Below are 19,803 nucleotides of genomic sequence, written 5' to 3' on the forward strand. Positions count from 1 at the left end.
TACTTGGATAATTCAGGTTGATTTTACAAATCATTTCTCATTTTGTCGTTAGAAGCAGAAGAAAAAAATTTATGTTGCACTCGATGTGGCAATGGCTGTGGAATACATCCATTCTAAGAATGTAATACACCAGGACCTGAAGCCTGCAAACATCCTGGTAAGATATATTTTTTAAACAGAAATTTAAAAGACAAGGAAAACAAAAGAGTTACTGTGTTAGTATGGTTTCACTTTGATACCTCTTTTGTAAATTAACATGGCCTATTAAACTCTATTTAGACATTCTTTATGTGATTCTGGGCCATATAAAAATAAATAGCTGTTTTGGGATGTTTTTCTCTATCAGTCACAATCGCAAGTTTAACATTTTGAATTCTAAGCTTGTGTTTACTTTTGTGCAAAACGCAGGGTAAACATGTATTCTGTTTAGGTAGCAAACATATGCTTTGTTGATCATTTGTGTTTCATTAAGTAAATTCATTTTCATTTCTGTAATTTTTGTCTTCTAGATTGAAGGCAGCAGCAAAAAGGCCTATCTTACCGACTGGGGTTTAGCCAATGTTCGTGACTCAGTTTCGCTAAGGCAAGGGAGCAAAATATCTGGGCCTCTTGGTGGTACTGCTATTTATACAGCTCCTGAATGTCTGCTAACTTATCAACCTTGTTCTGTACATTCAGACATATGGTCCATCGACATAACACTTTTAGAGCTGTACACAAACACTGTTCCATGGTCTGTAAAGACCTATAAAGAACTGTGCCAGTTAATGTCAAAAGAGGCAGCTCCAAATGCTATAAACAAATTCGATTCATTTTGCACACAATTAATATGTATATGTTTAAAATATACACCATCAGAAAGAATTTCAGCCTCAAACCTAGTTCTTCTGTTAAAATCATTGGACAACACTGATTTAAAAAAACATTATGGATACCATTGGTAATTACAAAATATTTTAGATGATGACCTTTGTTTTATTCATCCCCAAGAGGAAAGTAAAATGTTTAGTTTTTCCTGTCATTAAAATGTTGTTAAATTATATACTGTATGCAGGAAAAAAAGTCCATACAATTATTTTGATTATGTTGTTCTTCTTGATGTTATGACTGTAAAATTGTGATGCAAATAAATAATGTCTCTCCCAGAGAAGCAAATCAGCCATCTAAGTTGTACTTCATAAATGGTGCTTGATTCTTCTGTCACAAGGAACTCTAATATCAGTGCAAGTTCATAAAATTAATGGACTGATAATAGTTAAACATAGATGATAGAAGGATACTAAAGGTTCTATATAAATATCCTCTGGGTTGTTTTAAATTTTTATAATGGATCTTTCTATGTGTAAAGGCCAAAAAAAAAGTATGATTAAACCAATTTATTTTCACAACAACAAAATTTATTTAGTATGAGAAGAATTTATTATTTTTTCATATATTTCAAAAGCCTGTACAAAGTTATCTGGCTCAATCAGATTCAATCTGGCCATAAGGGTTGTGATGTGATTTGCAGTCGTTAGATAGGAAGCCACAGCATCATCAACTGAATAACCATCCATTGATCTAGGGAGAGTAAACACAGTGGAGCACAACTGCCTGAAAGCAACATTGGCCACAGTCAAGGTTGATCCCTTTTCACAAGCCATAGTGTCTGCATGCTGCTGAAGATCATCATCAATTGTGCACAGCATATTTGGAGTTCCTATTAATGACAAAAAATACATTAGTTGAATGAGTAGACAGTAAATGAGCACTCTCCATAATACCATATATGCAAAATACATAAACTAAAAAACAGATTAGACAATGGGTTAGGTTTGGCAGATTTTATTATCTCACAGGGAAATTTGTTTACAGTGGTAAAGTTTAAAAGCACAGAATATTGTTACAGACACAGGAAAACAAGCCAAGACTAATCTCATGACAGGAAGTCAGTACATACAAGATTCTTACAAAGAAAAATAATTTTAATACTACCTAATAACTCTTACAACTGCTGGAATTCAAAATGCTTATAACTCTGGGAATCAAAGAAATCTGAAGACTATTGATCTTAAATCATTTAGAACCTTAATCTGCAGCCTTATGGCAACAAATAAAATGTGAGAAACAGAAGATTGCCGTGTGTGAAAGAATTGAGCTAACCTTCTAACTTTTTTTGTGGTGTAGCTCAGTGAGAGAGAAATTTATTGCTACTTTTGACAGCGTTGTTTATACAGTTTATGTTCTTCAAGGCTGAAATTTCTGAGCTAAAGGATAAAACCAAATGTGACAAAATAATTAATAGTTGGCTTAAATATGTTATCATAGTTTTGTCCAAAATAGTTTAAACATAAAACCTTATCAGGTACGCATGAAAATAGATTTGGATAAGCTGTGTTTAAATATAACATTACCGCATGGAGGACAAAAATAAAGCATGTCTAGTTTTCCAAATGGTCCTGCAGCTAAAGTCTGCTTACGAATCCTGTGGTTGTTCTATTCAATGCGCTCAGAGTAAAGCTGCCTTTCAATTAGAGGTAAAAAGCAATATTGGACACAGTGTCTGAAACAAAAAATTTTTTTTTTTTATATATTTCCTTATACATTTTCTGATTAAACTGTTTTATAGTGATGCAGACAACTATCCTAGTGCATCCAGTCACAAGCAACTGTGAATAGCATGGCAGTCTTGTTGTATTCTCTCACAGGTACACACAGTTACAACATTCACCAAAACTTCGGGATGCCAAGTAACCTAAACAAATGTCTATGTGATGCAAAGGAAAACACGTTTGTGGAAAAAGCTACTCTTATATGTGGTTAACATGAAGATTCCATATACTGTAGATAGGTACCAGGCCAATACTTCCTACTGGCAATACTGTAGAGCTAAATACTGAACTGTTATAATTATCAAAAATACAGCATTTTTGCTGATTACTTCATAAGGTCCTTCACAAAAAAAGCATCTTTATTTCCAAAATACACTGACTTGTATTTTTCAATTTTCAGATGCTCCTCCATCATAGGCTGCATTAATAATGGAGACGAGTCAAGAGTACAGGATGTTTGTAGAGGACTTTGTCTTGTGGTACCAGGACAACCTGCAACTCTGTATCAGCAAGACAAAAAGCCTTTGACCAATCACCATCCGGGGAAGGATGTGCATGTGGAAGAGGTGCAGAGCTAGAAGTACCTGGGTATTCACATAAACAACAAACTGGACTGGTCTGACAACACAGTGTCTCTGTACAAGAAGGGCCAGAGCAGAGTGTACTAGCTATGGAGACTCAGGTCTTTTGATGTGTGCAGCAAACTGTTGGAAATGTTCTACCAGTCCATAGTAGCCAGTGTGATGTTCCATGCTGCAGTCTCCAGCAAAATGACACCTTTAATTGGCTAACTGAAAAGATTACAATATGCAAGCTTTTGAGGAAACTCAGGCCCCTTTACATCTTACCTTACATTCAGTCTCCATTATGAAAATACAATTTTGAATTAGAAAAATATCAACTAATAAATAAATAAACATTTACATATATACTGTGTATATGAATCAACTTATACATATATATATACATACATACACATATATATATATATATATCTATACTAATAAAAGGCAAAGCCCTCACTCACTCACTTACTCACTCACTGACTCACTTACCACTCACTGACTCACTCACTCACTCACTGACTCATCACTAATTCTCCAACTTCCCGTGTAGGTAGAAGACTGAAATTTGGCAGGCTCATTCCTTACAGCTTACTTACAAAAGTTGGGCAGGTTTCATTTCGAAATTCTGTGCCTAATGGTCATAACTGGAAGGTATTTTTCTCCATTAACTGTAATGGAGTTGAGCTGGAATGACGTGGGGGGGCGCAGTTTCGTGTGACATCATCATGCCTCCCACGTAATCACGTGAACTGATTGTCAACGCAGTGCGTAGAAAACCAGGAAGACCTCCAAAAGCGCTTAAGAAAACATGCATTATATAATTGAGAAGGCAGCGAAAAACAATAAGAAGCGAGCGAGTGACATATACTACCATATTCATGAGTGTTGCTGCCTCGGAAAGAAAGAAAGGTGTAAACCTAAACTTTAAATTAAGTTCATAGACAGGCTACGCTGGCGTTTCACATGCCCACAGGTAATGCGGGATACAAGTTTAATGAGAGGACGCAGGATATAAACGAGAGTTTTGATCACTTTGTAACTAAGTTAAAATTGTAGGTGAAGGGGTGTGCTTATGCAAATTCCGAGACTGTGTTTGTGGGGATTGACAGTTAAGGTGGGGAGTCACGTCATCATCTCCCTCCCATTCATCTAATTTCGGTCTGAGCTGAGCTCAGGCTAATGCCGTCTTTCGAAGCAACTTCGTCAGACTGCCACCAAATACTCACAGAAAAATCCACAAGTTAATACACACACTATCTCTCGAGTTTCTCCACACTGAATCCTCCAGGCACTACTTACAAAAGGTCACATTGACAATCGTGTTACGTTATTTTTAAAATCTTTCCTTTTCTTAGCACAAGCACAGCTGAGAAGCTTCGATGCATGTGCTCCATAACGCGTTAAAAATAATGCATTTAATCACACTTTGCATTACAAGCAAAGGGAGCTTTTGTCAATGCATGATTTCCTGGTACACGATTACATTGATCAGCGCATCCCGATTCATTTTACCCTCGCACCACCTTAGTTTGAGAAGAAGTCTGAAAAATATGAGGTTAACACAGAAAAACATCACCAATTCAAGCTTTATGAATAATCGATTCGCCATCAATAATTGTTTTGGTAAAGCCATCCTCCTTCCATTTTATAATTTTTCCGCCAATAGCCATGATTAAATGAACGGTAAATAAAGTAAGAGCAAAGCGAGGGTGACTTATTTAGGCAGGCATATATATGACAGCAACACTCATGACAATGTCAATCATGTTACGTTATTATTAAAATGTTTCCTTTTCTTTTCATTACTTCTTTAACACACTACTTCTCCGCTCAGGAGGCGGGATTTTGCTATATATATAATATATGAATGACCTCCAAAGAGCGCTGAGACTTTTGATATCATGAACGTGTCTGCAATAACTGTGGTATCCTGCACAGCAAAAGTCGAGCAGCCAGCAGCGCATAGCTGTGCCGGCCTTTGAGACGCTGACTGCGCTTCTGCCTTAAGTCAAAGTGAGCACTTTTAATTTTTTTCATCCTCCCCCTGCGCTATAGCCCAGACAAGTGCAAACACGGACCCCTTTTCTACACCACGGAAAAATAATATTAAGGCGATTCACACTTTCTTTGCACGATACGATTATGAGGTCATCACCTCGGATTATGAAGACACGCACACGAGTGGAGGACTGACAGTGCCATCACAGCTGATTAATGGCAGGGACGCCTCACCAGTCTACACAAGACCCACCGCGACTGTCCCCAAAAGGCGATCATAACGTCAGCTTAACACATCTCTCTATACTATATAAAAGAAAAAGGCAACTTTCCTTTCTTTACACCTTTTATCCCAAACCAAAGCCTTCTCTCTTAACAGTGCAGAGGACACAAAACTAATTTTCTTTAAATGCCGGTAAGGCACATTACCAGAGGCACAAATTTGAACGCTCACATAGAAAATGTAATTTCTATACCACAGCCGTCGTGTAGCCTTTCAAAAGGGATCTACTACCGAGAGATGATCCATATATATTTTAGCTGCTGTTAGTTACTTACCTGTTGTGTTACACAGTCTTTAAAATGTAGTTTACCCAACCACTCCAGTAGTGCTCAATGTACCTGTACTTCTTAAAACGTTAATGTTTTACTGTTTAATAACTTATAGACTATATTTTATTATTTTTCCCTTGCACTCAGTGACCAAAGCTATACACACACATATAGACACATACAAACATACACACAAGTATATATATGTGTATATATATGTATGTATGTGTATATATATATACACACACCCCTATCTACATTATATATATATATATATATATATATATATATATATATCTATACTAATAAAAGGCAAAGCCCTCACTCACTCACTCACTCACTCATCACTAATTCTCCAACTTCCCGTGTAGGTAGAAGGCTGAAATTTGGCAGGCTTATTCCTTACAGCTTACTTACAAAAGTTGGGCAGGTTTCATTTCGAAATTCTACGCATAAGGGTCATAACTGGAAGCTATTTTTCCCCATATAATGTAATGGAGTCTTGAGTTGGAGATGGCCGCGGGGGGCGGAGTTTCGTGTGACATCATCACGCCTCCTACGTAAGTACGTAGAGCACAAGGAAGAACTCCAAACAGCGATGAGCACAAAACGCCATTTCACAATTGAGAAGGCAGAAAAACATTATGAAGCAAATGATGCATACAAGCATATTCATAAGTACAGCTACTGCGGAAACAAAGCACGGCATCAACCATAAGTTTATATTAAATTAAGTTCATAGGCTACCACTAGCGTTTGTAATTTAGTGCCTGCCCATATAAGGCTGTCCATCAGCGGCAATCCAATACAAACACTGCCGGTAAATATTCACGTGTGAAGGACTGTGCTTATGCAGAGGAAGATGAGATGGTCAGGGTGGTGTTTGGCACAAACTCATTGAAACTGCGAGAGAAAGTTTTAAGTGCCGGGTCTTAGCTGACATTACACAAGATGGCACCAGTACAGCTGGGAACCTTCGATGCAAGAACACAAAGCGGCTCACGTGAACTGACGCAGTGCACAGACAAAAAGCAACAGTTCCAAAGAGTGCTGAACAAAAACCGAATTACACAATTGAGAAGGCAGCAAAAAAATATGAAGCGTCTTATACATAGAATCATATTCATAAGTGCAGCTACTGCGGAAACAAAGTACACGGTGGAAAAAGTGAATGTCCTGCTAAAGGAAGACAGTGTAAAAAAAAAAAACCCGTGCATGCAGTTTGTCACATCACAGATAAAAAGGAAGACGAGCTGTTTATTGATGCAGTAAGGAACTAATCGATGAATGAAACCTCTTATCTTTACAACGATTGACAAACACGGAATGTAACTTGAACACATCCTACAAATACGAGCCTGATTGAAAGAAATAATGATAATCAAATCCTTGATGACAGCAACATTCAATAACACTCACAAAACAATTACTGTATATTGACAATCATGTTACGTTATTTTTAAAATGTTCCCTTTTCTTTTTCATAACTTCTACTTCTCCACTGCGATACACGGGTATATATATAAATGTATATATATACCCTGATCTACAATACATACTTTAGCATAGACAAGCCACACGCTGTGGCGCAATTGTAGAGTCTTCGCCTCTAACGCCGACATTCGAGGTTCGATTCCCGAGAGGGGATGTACTGACTATGTACGCGCGCTACCCGATTCATTTTACCTTCGCATCTCCTTGGTTTGGGACGTATGAAAAAATATTAGGTTAACGCAGAATCATGTTACGTTATTTTTAAAATTTTCCCGCGCTCCTACGACTGATCATTTCGACTACCGAGCGAAGCCTTGATAAAAGCATGGTTTTGTGCACACTGAAAAGCAAGCAAAATTAGATGCATTACAGAAAGCGGACTTTGTGGCTCTTACTGGGGATCATTGGACTTCCGTGACCGTTAGTAATTCTAAATACATCTAATTACAAAATGTTCAATGATCACACTGTTTTAGCCTAATGTACAAAATAATTTTGGCTAATGTTACTCAGAGCTTAAAGAGTAAGCTGGTCAAATTACCTTTTATGTTTCTGACTTATTTTTTTAAGAAGAAAAACTGCACTTTATGGTGAAATTTTGGTTATTATTATTTAAAGACAATACTATTCTGAAAATGTACTTAAAGTACTTAAACTACCACTTTATTTTTAAGTCTGCCCAATTTTAACCAGGGATGATATTTTTGTTTCTGTTTTGAATTCAAATGCAGTTTAAAGGCTTTTTCAGAAATTAAAACAGCTTCAGTTTACAATATTCATGTCCATGTCTATTATTTGATTCTGTCGCCACTAAAACCGTTTTAAATAAAAAAAAAAAAAACATTTGCGATTTGGGCCAAATTTACGTGTGCGATTACATACGATTAATCAAGATTAATTCTTACACAGCCTCTAATTAATTTGATTAATTTTTTTAATCGAGTCCCACCCCTAATATATATATATATATGTAGATATATATATGTAGATTTGTATATATATGTGAATATACAGTATATATGTAGATATGTATATGTTGTATATACAGTATGTATATATATGTGTGTGTGTATATATACAGTATGTGTATATATGTATATGTATATATATATAACTGTATATATATATGTGTATAGATGTGTATATATATATATATATATTTATATATATGTTTATATGTATATATATGTTTATATATGTGTCTGTGTGTGTATATATATATATATATATATATATATATATATATATATATGCCAGCAACACTCATGTCAATGACAAAACAATTACATTAACAATCATCTTACGTTATTTTTAAAATGTTTGCTTTTCTTTTCATAACTTCTTTAACACACTACTTCTCGCTCAAGCACGGTATTCTGTTAGTATATATATATATATACATACATACATACATACACACATATATATAATTTGTGTGTGTGTATGTATGTATGTGTGTATATATGATGTAGATAGGTATGTATATATATATGTGTATATGTAGATATGTAGATATGAAGATATGTATGTGTATATATATGTGTATATATATATATATATGTGTGTGTGTGTGTGTGTATATATATATGACAGCAGCAATCCAAGCTTTGAGAAAACTGTAAAAAGGAGGCGTGTCAGACGTCGTGGTACATTTTCTGATGCAGCTACCGAAAACAACTTTGTGACGCTGCCGCCAAATACACAAAACAATTACTTTGACAATTACATTATTTTTAAATTGTTTCCTTTTCTTTTTCATAACTTCTTAAACACATAACATCGCTACGAAGCGCGGGTATTTTGCTATATATATATATATATCACAGCGACACTCATAACAGTGACAAAACAATTACATTGACAATCATGTTACGTTATTTTCAAAATGTTTCCTTTTCTTTCTCTTTTCTTCTTTAACACACTACTTCTCCGCTGCCAAGTGTGAGTATATATATATATATAGATAGATAGAGATATATATATATAGATAGATATGAGAACAACATATATATATATATATAGATACTGTAGATAGATATATATATATATAGAGATAGATATGAGAACAACACTCATATCAATGACAAAACAATTACATTAACAATCATGTTACGTTATTTTTAAAATTTTTCCTTTTCTTTTTCATACCTTCTTTAACACACTACTTCTCCCTCTGGCTGGTATTCTGCTAGTATATATATATATATATATATATATATATATATATATATATATATATATATATATATATACACTGTAAGATATGACCGGCCATTCATCCCAACCAATACCCCAAGCCGCCAGGTGGAGCCCTCCTTGCAGCATGGAGGTCCCCAGAAGACCAGCAGGGCATCATGGACAATGTGGTTTTTATGCAAAGCCCTGCTGGATGCCGTGGGGGCCACAGGAGGGAGCTGCAGGGAGGACCGAGGGCTTCTTTGTGCCCTGTGACCCGGAGGTTCATCATAGGAAGAGCGACGGAATTCCGGGTTGAAGAAAAGGACTATTTACCCTGACCCGGAAGGAATAAAGACTTGTGGACTGTTGGGCAGAAACACCTCCGGGTCAGGGAGTATAAAGGACTATGGGAACTCCCAGACAACGAGCTGAGTTGGGAGGCAGGGTGGCTAAGCGTCTGGGAGTTTGGAGGATTGGTTTATTTGAGAATTGTTGGTTTATTAGAGAATTGTGGATCGGAGCGTGCTTTGTGCACATAATTATTATAATAAATAATAATTGGACTTTTATCTGGTGTCTGACTTGTGGTCTGAGGGTACAAGGGTGTGAGGAAGCCCTTAATCTGTCACAGTTGGCGTAGTCGGCAGGATTCTCTGGCCGTCAGTTTGGCAGAGGACCTGGGAAATTTTTTTTTTACTGTGGACAGAATACCCCGGGAAGACAGCGTCACGACACACACAGGTAAAATCGCCAACCTCACTTTTATCATGTCCGTAATGGGGAAGAGGAAGGGCAAGCAAAGCGACAACGCCCGTGGGAGTGCCTTAGGTGCGATGGCCGACGCTCTGGAGGAGTCAAGGAGAGGCCTTACAAGTCCGGAGAAACCTCCAGGAAGCAACGATCACTCTAAGGTACATGCCGGGAACGACATTACAAATCCTTTTATTGTAACTCGCTCTGTCCCGTGCGTGTATCTTGGAGATGATCACCTGGAGGCTCCGAGGGATAAAGGAGACTGCCCCGAAGACAACGGCCTGCTCCTGTCGAAGCCAGAGCACCTAGGAGTCGACTTCCGCGTGACGGTAGCCGAGGAGGGACACGGCAACAAACCCGGTGCAGGCTGGGAAGGAGGAGGACCGCGTCCCACTGTTTGCGCCTTCGAACCCGAAGGAACGGACTCGGACATTCCGAAGGGGAAGGGGGTGGCGAGCGAGGCGCCGCTCACCCCACAAAAGGGTAAGGAGGGTCGAAAAATGGCTGTTCAGGATGTCATAAAAGAAAAAAAGACAAACCGCAGCCTGCTAAAAGAAGCGGCCCGATCCTCAACCTGTGAAGAGAACTCCAAGTCCCAGAAGCCTCCGCGAGACCCGTCAGAGCACGTGCCTGAAGCGGGCGTGCTCATTGGCTCCCGGCCGGCAGAGAAGACAGACGAGGAAGTAAGTCTTTTGCCGGTCGAAATAAAAAATAAGATTGACTTGCGGGAACTCGAGCGCTTGATCGAGCCCGTAAATAGTTTCTTACAGGTCCTGACGACCATTGAGAAGATCGTCGGGGAATTGGGAGTGGCAGCCAAAGCGCCGTTGGAGAAGCTGAGGGATTACGTGCAGCGATTTGGTGGGGAGCCTCCCATATATCATGATGTGGCGGTACAGGTATTTGAAACTCGTACCGTATATATAACAAGAGGGACGCAGTAAACCGGGCCCGCTTTTAATAAATAGCGGGTGCCAGTACACTACGTGCCCTACAAACGAGGTTGGAACGTTTACAGAGTGGCCGGGGGAAGGGCCGGTCATGCCGGAGCAGCTGGATGGTGCTGTCTCTCGGAGCGATTCGGTCCTAAAGACCCAGACCCGTGTTATTAATAAATCAAAGGGCATGCAGACAGTAAAAGGGCTCTCTTTCACTAATAGAGAGACCCAAACTGTGGACAAGCCCCAGATTAAACAGGGGATCCTAAGAATAAAGAGGGGGTCTCCTGACAAAGTTGAGCAGCGAGCTGAGAGCTCAGGGGCGACCGTGGAACCCTCCTCAGTGGACAAAGGGGCGGAGCGGAAGTTTCCAGACTGTTTCCAGACTCGCAGAGGGATACACACTGGAGGAAGGCGGCTGTGCTACAAATGCCGCCGACCGGGACATGGATGGCGAAATTGTCCTGGGAGGACGTGGAATAGAAATCCTTTTTTATATAATATTCCCCCAAGGTTCTCCCAGAAATTTTCTGGACTTCGCCAGAGCCTGAACAACTCCTCCTAGTGGAAGACATCCCTCGCGGGGCTGGCTGCTCCGAATCATGATTCGCCGCTGGGGGAATACTGTAAGATATGGCCGGCCATTCATCCCAGCCAATACCCCCAAGCCGCCAGGTGGAGCCCTCCTTACAGCATGGAGGTCCCCAGAAGACCAGCAGGGCATCATGGACAATGTGGTTTTTATGCAAAGCCCTGCTGGATGCCGTGGGGGCCACAGGAGGGAGCTGCAGGGAGGACCGAGGGCTTCTTTGTGCCCTGTGACCCGGAGGTTCATCATAGGAAGAGCGACGGACTTCCGGGTTGAAGAAAAGGACTATTTACCCTGACCCGGAAGGAATAAAGACTTGTGGACTGTTGGGCAGAAACACCTCCGGGTCAGGGAGTATAAAAGGACTATGGGAACTCCCAGACAACGAGCTGAGTTGGGAGGCAGGGTGGCTAAGCGTCTGGGAGTTTGGAGGATTGGTTTATTTGAGAATTGTTGGTTTATTAGAGAATTGTGGATCGGAGCGTGCTTTGTGCACATAATTATTATAATAAATAATAATTGGACTTTTATCTGGTGTCTGACTTGTGGTCTGAGGGTACAAGGGTGCGAGGAAGCCCTTAATCTGTCACAATATATATATATATATATATACACTCACCTAAAGGATTATTAGGAACACCTGTTCAATTTATCATTAATGCAACTATCTAATCAACCAATCACATGTCAGTTGCTTGAATGCGTTTAGGGGTGTGGTCCTAGTCAAGACAATCTCCTGATCTCCAAACTGAATGTCAGAATGGGAAAGAAAAGTGATTTAAGCAATTATGAGCGTGGCATGGTTGTTGGTGCCAGACGGGCCGGTCTGAGTATTTCACAATCTGCTCAGTTACTGGGATTTTCACACACAACCATTTCTACGGTTTACAAAGAATGGTGTGAAAAGGGAAAAACATCCAGTATGCGGCAGTCCTGTGGGCGAAAATGCCTTGTTGATGCTAGAGGTCAGAGGAGAATGGGCCGACTGATTCAAGCTGACAGAAGAGCAACTTTGACTGAAATAACCACTCGTTAGAACCAAGGTATGCAGCAAAGCAATTGTGAAGCCACAACACGCACAACCTTAAGGTGGATGGGCTACAACAGCAGAAGACCCCGCTGGGTACCACTCATCTCCACTACAAATAGGAAAAAGAGGCTACAATTTGCACAAGCTCACCAAAATTGGACAGTTGAAGACTGGAAAAATGTTGCCTGGTCTGATGAGTCTCGATTTCTGTTGAGACATTCAAATGGTAGAGTCAGAATGTGGCGTAAACAGAATGAGAACATGGATCCATCATGCCTTGTTACCACTGTGCAGGCTGGTGGTGGTGGTGGTGGTGTAATGGTGTGGGGGATGTTTTCTTGGCACACTTTTGGCCCCTTAGTGCCAATTGGGCATCGTTTAAATGCCACAGGCTACCTGAGCATTGTTTCTGACCATGTTCATCCCTTCATGACCACCATGTACCCATCCTCTGATGGCTACTTCCAGCAGGGTAATGTACCATGTCACAAAGCTCGAATCATTTCAAATTGGTTTCTTGAACATGACAATGAGTTCACTGTACTAAAATGGCCCCCACAGTCACCAGATCTCAACCCAATAGAGCATCTTTGGGATGTGGTGGAACAGGAGCTTTGTGCCCTGGATGTGCATCCCACAAATCTCCATCAACTGCAAGATGCTATCCTATCAATATGGGCCAACATTTCTAAAGAAAGCTTTCAGCACCTTGTTGAATCAATGCCACGTAGAATTAAGGCAGTTCTGAAGGCGAAAGGGGGTCAAACACCATATTAGTATGGTGTTCATAATAATCCTTTAGGTGAGTGTATATATAAATAAATAAATGTACAATAAATACATATGTATGGGATTGGATAGTTCCAAAATTTCAGCTTCCACCACTGCCTGTCAAAAAGGCAAAATTTCTTAAATGTGCTAAGGGAAAAAATGCTAACAATACTATATGTAATCATTAGTTAATCAAAGAGACATGTATTACATCTACATTGCATACCTCAAAATGTTTTTGCCAGAAACATATCCATGATTTTTTTTAGGTATCCATTAAAATACACTGCTCGCTTTTAGAAATAAAAACAGAATATAATAATATTGGTGATTTTTTTCACCCAAAATATTAAATTCAGTCATTTAAAATCCTGTCAACAAACACTCACAAGGGATATTGTCACACATCATATTACTTATGATAGGCTTTATGATGCAGTAATTGTTGAAAGCATGTGCATTTTCCTACTGTACATAGGTCTTTCATCTTTAAAGGTAAAGTCACAATAATGAAATATACAACAATCTGGTATTTTTTTGTATACTTACTTGATTATGTATAGACTTCCCATATCTGAAACTGTTAATTCCTGCTAAGCTGTCATGGTGATGGTATCTAAAAGACATCTGTATAATGGCAACTAAAGAATTTTCATAACCCCTATCTGCTCTCACAAGGCGTGGACAACCTATAGCCATAGCAATTCAAAAATAAATAAAAGACAGTAATTTAAAGCACACAGCTAGAAAAGTGCTCTTAAAATATTAAGAAAATCTTCTAACAATATACAGATAAAGAAGCTAATTTATTATAGGAATTAGCTGGAAACGAAAGTAAACGTTTCACCATTTTCTGTTTCCACAGCATCAAGAAAATATCTAGCAATGAAACAACAACAATAACAACATTTATTTATATAGCACATTTTCATACAAAAAAAATGTAGCTCAAAGTGCGTTACAAAATGAAGAATAGAAAAATAGAAGACACAATAAAAAATAAAAATAAGTCAACATTAATTAACATAGAATAAGTAAGGTCCGATGGCCAGGGTGGACAGAAAAAACAAAAAAAAAAAACTCCAGTGGATTCCGTGTGGAGGTCCCTGCATGTAGCCATATAACATGTCTTGAATATCTACATAAAGATATGAAAATATACAAAAAACATACATAGAGAATATAAATATTAACAGAACAGTATTGATCACAATAATACCGATTCAGCTTGTCTCTACATACCCATCAATACACAGATGAATCCAGATTCCATAAAAACGCAATTTATCATTTCCTGTAACAAACAAAATTCAATAAATGAACCCTGCAAACACAGTAATAACATTGCATCCACTTTAAAAACAGTGGGTTTAAAGTACCTTGTAAGAATCTCAGATTTCACAGTTTTGCACTTTCTATTCTTATCATATGGATCATGTACATTAGAAAAAAACAGTAAAACAAAGCCAATATAAGACATGCCATCAATGTGCCAAGTGTAATTGGGGCCCTTTGTTGAGTACTGGCATCTCAGAATTTTGCGATTTCCTGGCTGTCGTCTGTGCAGTCCCCTTGCATCCAACTGACGCATAATTTAATGTACATCATTTCTAAATAAAAAAATTTAAAAAATCATTTTAGAAGACACATATTTAAGGAAGGGAATGAGTGTTTACTGTTAACCAAGCAGTCAAAAAACATGCTGTAGAATTAGACACAGGCTACCGATAGCATGGTCGAATTCCTCTGAAGTCCCTCACACGTCTATACATAGCTCTAACACCTTTCATTGGGGGCCACTTTTTTAATTCACTCTAAGATACAAAAATAATTTGGATTTAATTAATTCACTTAATGATCACCTCCATAATCAAGGAGTCAGTAATACTGGTACCTCAACTGCAGCAAAAATTTCATTTTTGGGACGGTCATTACTCCTGAACAATTTCATTTTGTGCAAAAGTCTTCTCAGTTGGCGATCTCTGAAAATGTTACAAAAATTAACCATGTCCTTCTGTTCTTTAAATCTTAAAACAATGCATAATATTTGTAATTGGTGGAACAAACTTTTATGTTGTAGTCATCTGCTGCGTTAACTCACTAAGAAATATATTATCTGAGATAAAATTTGATAAAAAAATCATTTGCATATGTTTGTTCTACCAAAATAATTTATAGACTGAGAAAAATATTAATGCTTAATACTGAACTATGTTTTTACACTATACACACTAAGTGAACCAATTACAATAGCATATGGTACAATGAAATTTGAAATTAAAAATGATTATGAATGACCTTTTCCAAAGTATAAAGATATAATCCAAAAATTTATGAAAATATTTAACTTACGATATTTTTCCTCCTCCAAACACTTCAATTACTTTAAGCATCTCCTTCTGAGTATATCCTTGCTGAAATAAGTTTCTGATAATACACAAACCTATGACATGAAACATTTTGATACCAGAACTGTACATACTAATTCAGATTTTTAACAAAAATGTATTTTACTCAGTGTGCAAAACATATTAACATCCTTATGGGATAATTCTTTGTGAGGTAAGTTTATAAAATTTTAATTACATTACAATTGTATTATTAAGGCTAGTTACTTACGATCATGGTTCTTTACTCCAATGACATGTGAATCTGTGATACAAAACAAGATATGCACAATAAACCAACACATTAAATAAATTCTGAACAATACATCTTGCTGAAAAAATAATGTCTCTGTAGAAAGCCATGCATTTTGTTAATGTTAAGTATGCAACTTTTTTAGTATTTTCAACAACTGGCAAGTGATTATACTACTGATAGTCAAGTATCTATGTTGTGTTTCTAAAATTACACTTTAAATATCAATGTTGTTAAAATGGCCAAATGAGGCTATGCATACGAACTTAAAAGGTTTAAATAAAACAGAAATATATACCTTTACTTTTACTTCCTTGGCTTGTAGAGGGCATATCCTGTAGCAAAGCTCTAACTTTTTCATGAAAGCCCCTTTCAGTCAATAAGCCTTAAAAACAAATATAAAGATATTGACAACAAGCTACGCAAACCCACCAAGACATGGAATAGTTTAAATCAAGGCGCTGCGCTACATTCTTCCAGATCGGCCCTAAGGCGTTCGTATTTTTCCAAAGCAGTTCTGGTCTCTGTAGAAATCGCCCCATAAATGCACACGTTTTAATGCACATATGTTAATATGTATACTTACACAGTATTAAAAGACACTCAACAATTAACGTCATTTACCTTCGTTCCCGCGTTTGAGTCGTGCTGTAAATTCTTACTGTGAAATATAATTGACAAATATTTCGGCGAATTAACTTGTGAAGAAGGTGGAACTGGAGTATTACGTCACTTCCTTAACGAAAATGCCATGATGGGGGGGAGTGTGGGGGATGACGGAGAGCTGAAGGCGGATGATGGAAAACTGACATCGGAGAACTGAGAGCGGACGGTGGTGGAAAGAGGGAGGAGGGATGACGGGGGATTCCTCGCAGGGAGGAGGAATATTTTGTTGAATGTAGTAGGAAGGATGGAGTTTTCTCGGAGGGAGGAGGATGTCCTAAAATGGACACCGTACCAAGAGAGTTTGTAAAAATGTGTGTCTTAAAGAGATGACTGAGCATGTAAAGACTGGGAGCATTTTGAATGGTACTGTAACGGGAAACTCATTCCACACATTAGAAGCAAGAACTGAAAAGTATCATCCAGTTTTTCCAGAACAGGTGCGATTAGGGACAGTTAGTATACAGAACAAATCAGACTGGACCTCTGAATAAATAAAGGTGCAGTTTAGCCTTTTTCACATTAGCTAAAATGTGTTGTGACCCATTTTAATGCATTAATGATACTTTAAAAAAATGAAAACTAATCTCCATCATCACAGCATCCCCTTCAACATAGACAGACATGTGGTTTGCCTTCTGCTTTGTATAGCCTATGACCATTTATTATTGTGTGTTTCTGTAGAACTTCCCAAGTCTGTTACTATGTTGGTCTACTATCACACCTTAAGATTATCACATACAGGGATCCTTCACAAAAAGTCTCAGATGAAAGCGTAATTGTCAGTCACTCTGCAATATTCTACTTAGAATTTCCTTCACATTCATACATAGATATCCTTAAACAGGCAATGGAGGATACATCTCACAATATTCTATAGGAGTCTTTACTTACATAAATATCCATTCATCCATAATCCAACCCACTATATCTGAACTACAGGGTCACGGGGGTCTGTTGGAGCCAATCCCAGCCAACACAGGGCGCAAGGCAGGAAACAAACCCTCGGCAGGGCGCCAGCCCACCACAGTACATAAATATCCTTAAATAAAATATGGAGCCTTCATATGTCTCACAATATACTATAGGAATCTCTAGTTAAGAACTTACTTATCACCAGCTCCAATGAACATACAGCTGTCATTACGACACAATTAAAATCACAATGCTTTTGGTTATGTCACTTACCCTATGTGCAAGTAATATGGCTACTCTTCATACAGGTATCTTAATTTTCATTATTATTTCAATCACTCTAGATATAAAGACAAAATAGAAATTTGAAAACAATGTGGTATTTAGTAAAGAAAAATAATACCAGTACAAAAGTATAAAAGAGAATGCAGATAGCAGACTCTGGATATATAGTCTTTAGAAAAATCTCAAGGATTGTAAGTTGTCCCGGATCAGATTTTGACTTAGCAGCAGATGTTATTTATGAGAGGCTTTCTCTGACGATCAGATGAAACGGTTGTATGTCACTTGGTCTCCTTTTTTGACGTCTTTTTGTCATCGCTGTTTTTTCACCTTCTGGTTGGTCCTGCAGTCGGGCCATATTTATTTTAAAATTCCAGGGTCATGTGATATTATACACTATTGATTGGCTGGCTGTCAATATGATGGATGTCTTCACTCAAACTCCTTGATCTTTTTATGCATGTCCATTTCCCAAGCAATTAAGTATTCAACATGGCCTGAAGCATCACAGGTGTATCCTAGGCTTCTGCAACATTCAAACTAATGTTTTAAGTTGATTGATTAATAGTACAGCTCAGGAAGAGAAGATGTTTTTACAGTATTTGATCCCCTGCTGGATTTGTACATTTGCTCACTTACAAAGAAATGAACAGTCTCTAATTTTTATGGTAGTTTCATTTTAATGGAGAGAGACAGAATATCAACCTAAAATCCAGAAAAAACACATTACCTAAAAGTTATAAATTGATTTGCATGTCATTGAGTGAAATAAGTATTTCATCCCTTACAACCCAGCCAGAAATATGGCTCCCACAGATTGGCTGTGTGCCCATGTGGCACATAGATTAAATCAATCCATCAATCAATCAATTACAGATACTCCTGATCTCAACTCTTTATGTGTACAAAGCACACCTGTCCACAGAATTAACTTCTTCCAGTCCAACCTCTTCACCACCATGGGCAAGATAAAGGAGCTGTCAAAGGACGTCAGGAACAAGACTGGAGACCTGAACAAGGCTGGAATGAGCTACAATACCATCAGCAAAAAGCTGATGAGAAGATGACAACTGTGTGATTTTTCGGAAATAGAAGAAATATAAAATGATCATCAGTTGCCTTCTGTCTGGAGCTCCATGCAAGATCTTGCCTCATTGGATGATATTGATCATTAGAAAGGTGAGGGATCAACCCAAAACTACACGGTTGGAGCTTGTTAATGATCTGAAGGCAGTTGGGACCACAGTCACCATGAACACCATTGGTAACATACATACATATGCCATAATGGATTGAAATCTTGCAGCCCCTGCAAGGTCTCCCTGCTCAAGAAGGCACAGGTGCAGACCCGTCTTAAGTTTGCTAGAGAACATCCAGGCCTGTTTTTCCTGAACAGCTCTTCATATATATATTAGATTAGATTAAATAAGATTTATTAATACCACATGCATATAGCAGCAGAAACATAAAAACAAGGGTACAGACACACAGGACAAATAATACAGCCAATTAATCCATTGATATGTAAATAAATAAATTAATTAATTAATTTTGTTCAGATATTTCAAAATTGTATTTCAAAATAAACTTAACAAGTGCCCCAGGAGGAAGCATTAAAATGCCTGATAGCAGTGGATAGAAAAGACCCCACACTCATTTCTAAGCATACTATGGTGGAATGAGCCTGTGGCTAAAAGTGCTCCAAGAGCCTGCCTTCTGGAGGGGATGGAGGGCATCTAATTTTGCCATCGTTCTCTTTTCCATAACAGCTTCCAGTGTGCCCAGGGTTTGCCCTGTGACAGAACAGGTTTTCCTGATAAGTTTATTCAGGCATTGTGACAGG

At 38.1% G+C, this 19,803-nt stretch overlaps 1 long non-coding RNA gene across 1 annotated transcript; it reads right to left on the minus strand.

Annotated features, from left to right (window-relative positions):
- Positions 1-15,397: 15,397 nt before the first annotated feature.
- Positions 15,398-16,464, minus strand: LOC120524668. Its single transcript, XR_005632813.1, has 3 exons — positions 16,399-16,464; positions 16,080-16,112; positions 15,398-15,442 (listed from the first exon to the last, which is right to left on the minus strand). It is a non-coding gene; the product is annotated as an uncharacterized LOC120524668 (long non-coding RNA).
- Positions 16,465-19,803: the final 3,339 nt, after the last annotated feature.

This window comes from Polypterus senegalus, chromosome 2 (assembly GCF_016835505.1).
Source record: "Polypterus senegalus isolate Bchr_013 chromosome 2, ASM1683550v1, whole genome shotgun sequence".
NCBI lineage: Eukaryota > Metazoa > Chordata > Cladistia > Polypteriformes > Polypteridae > Polypterus > Polypterus senegalus.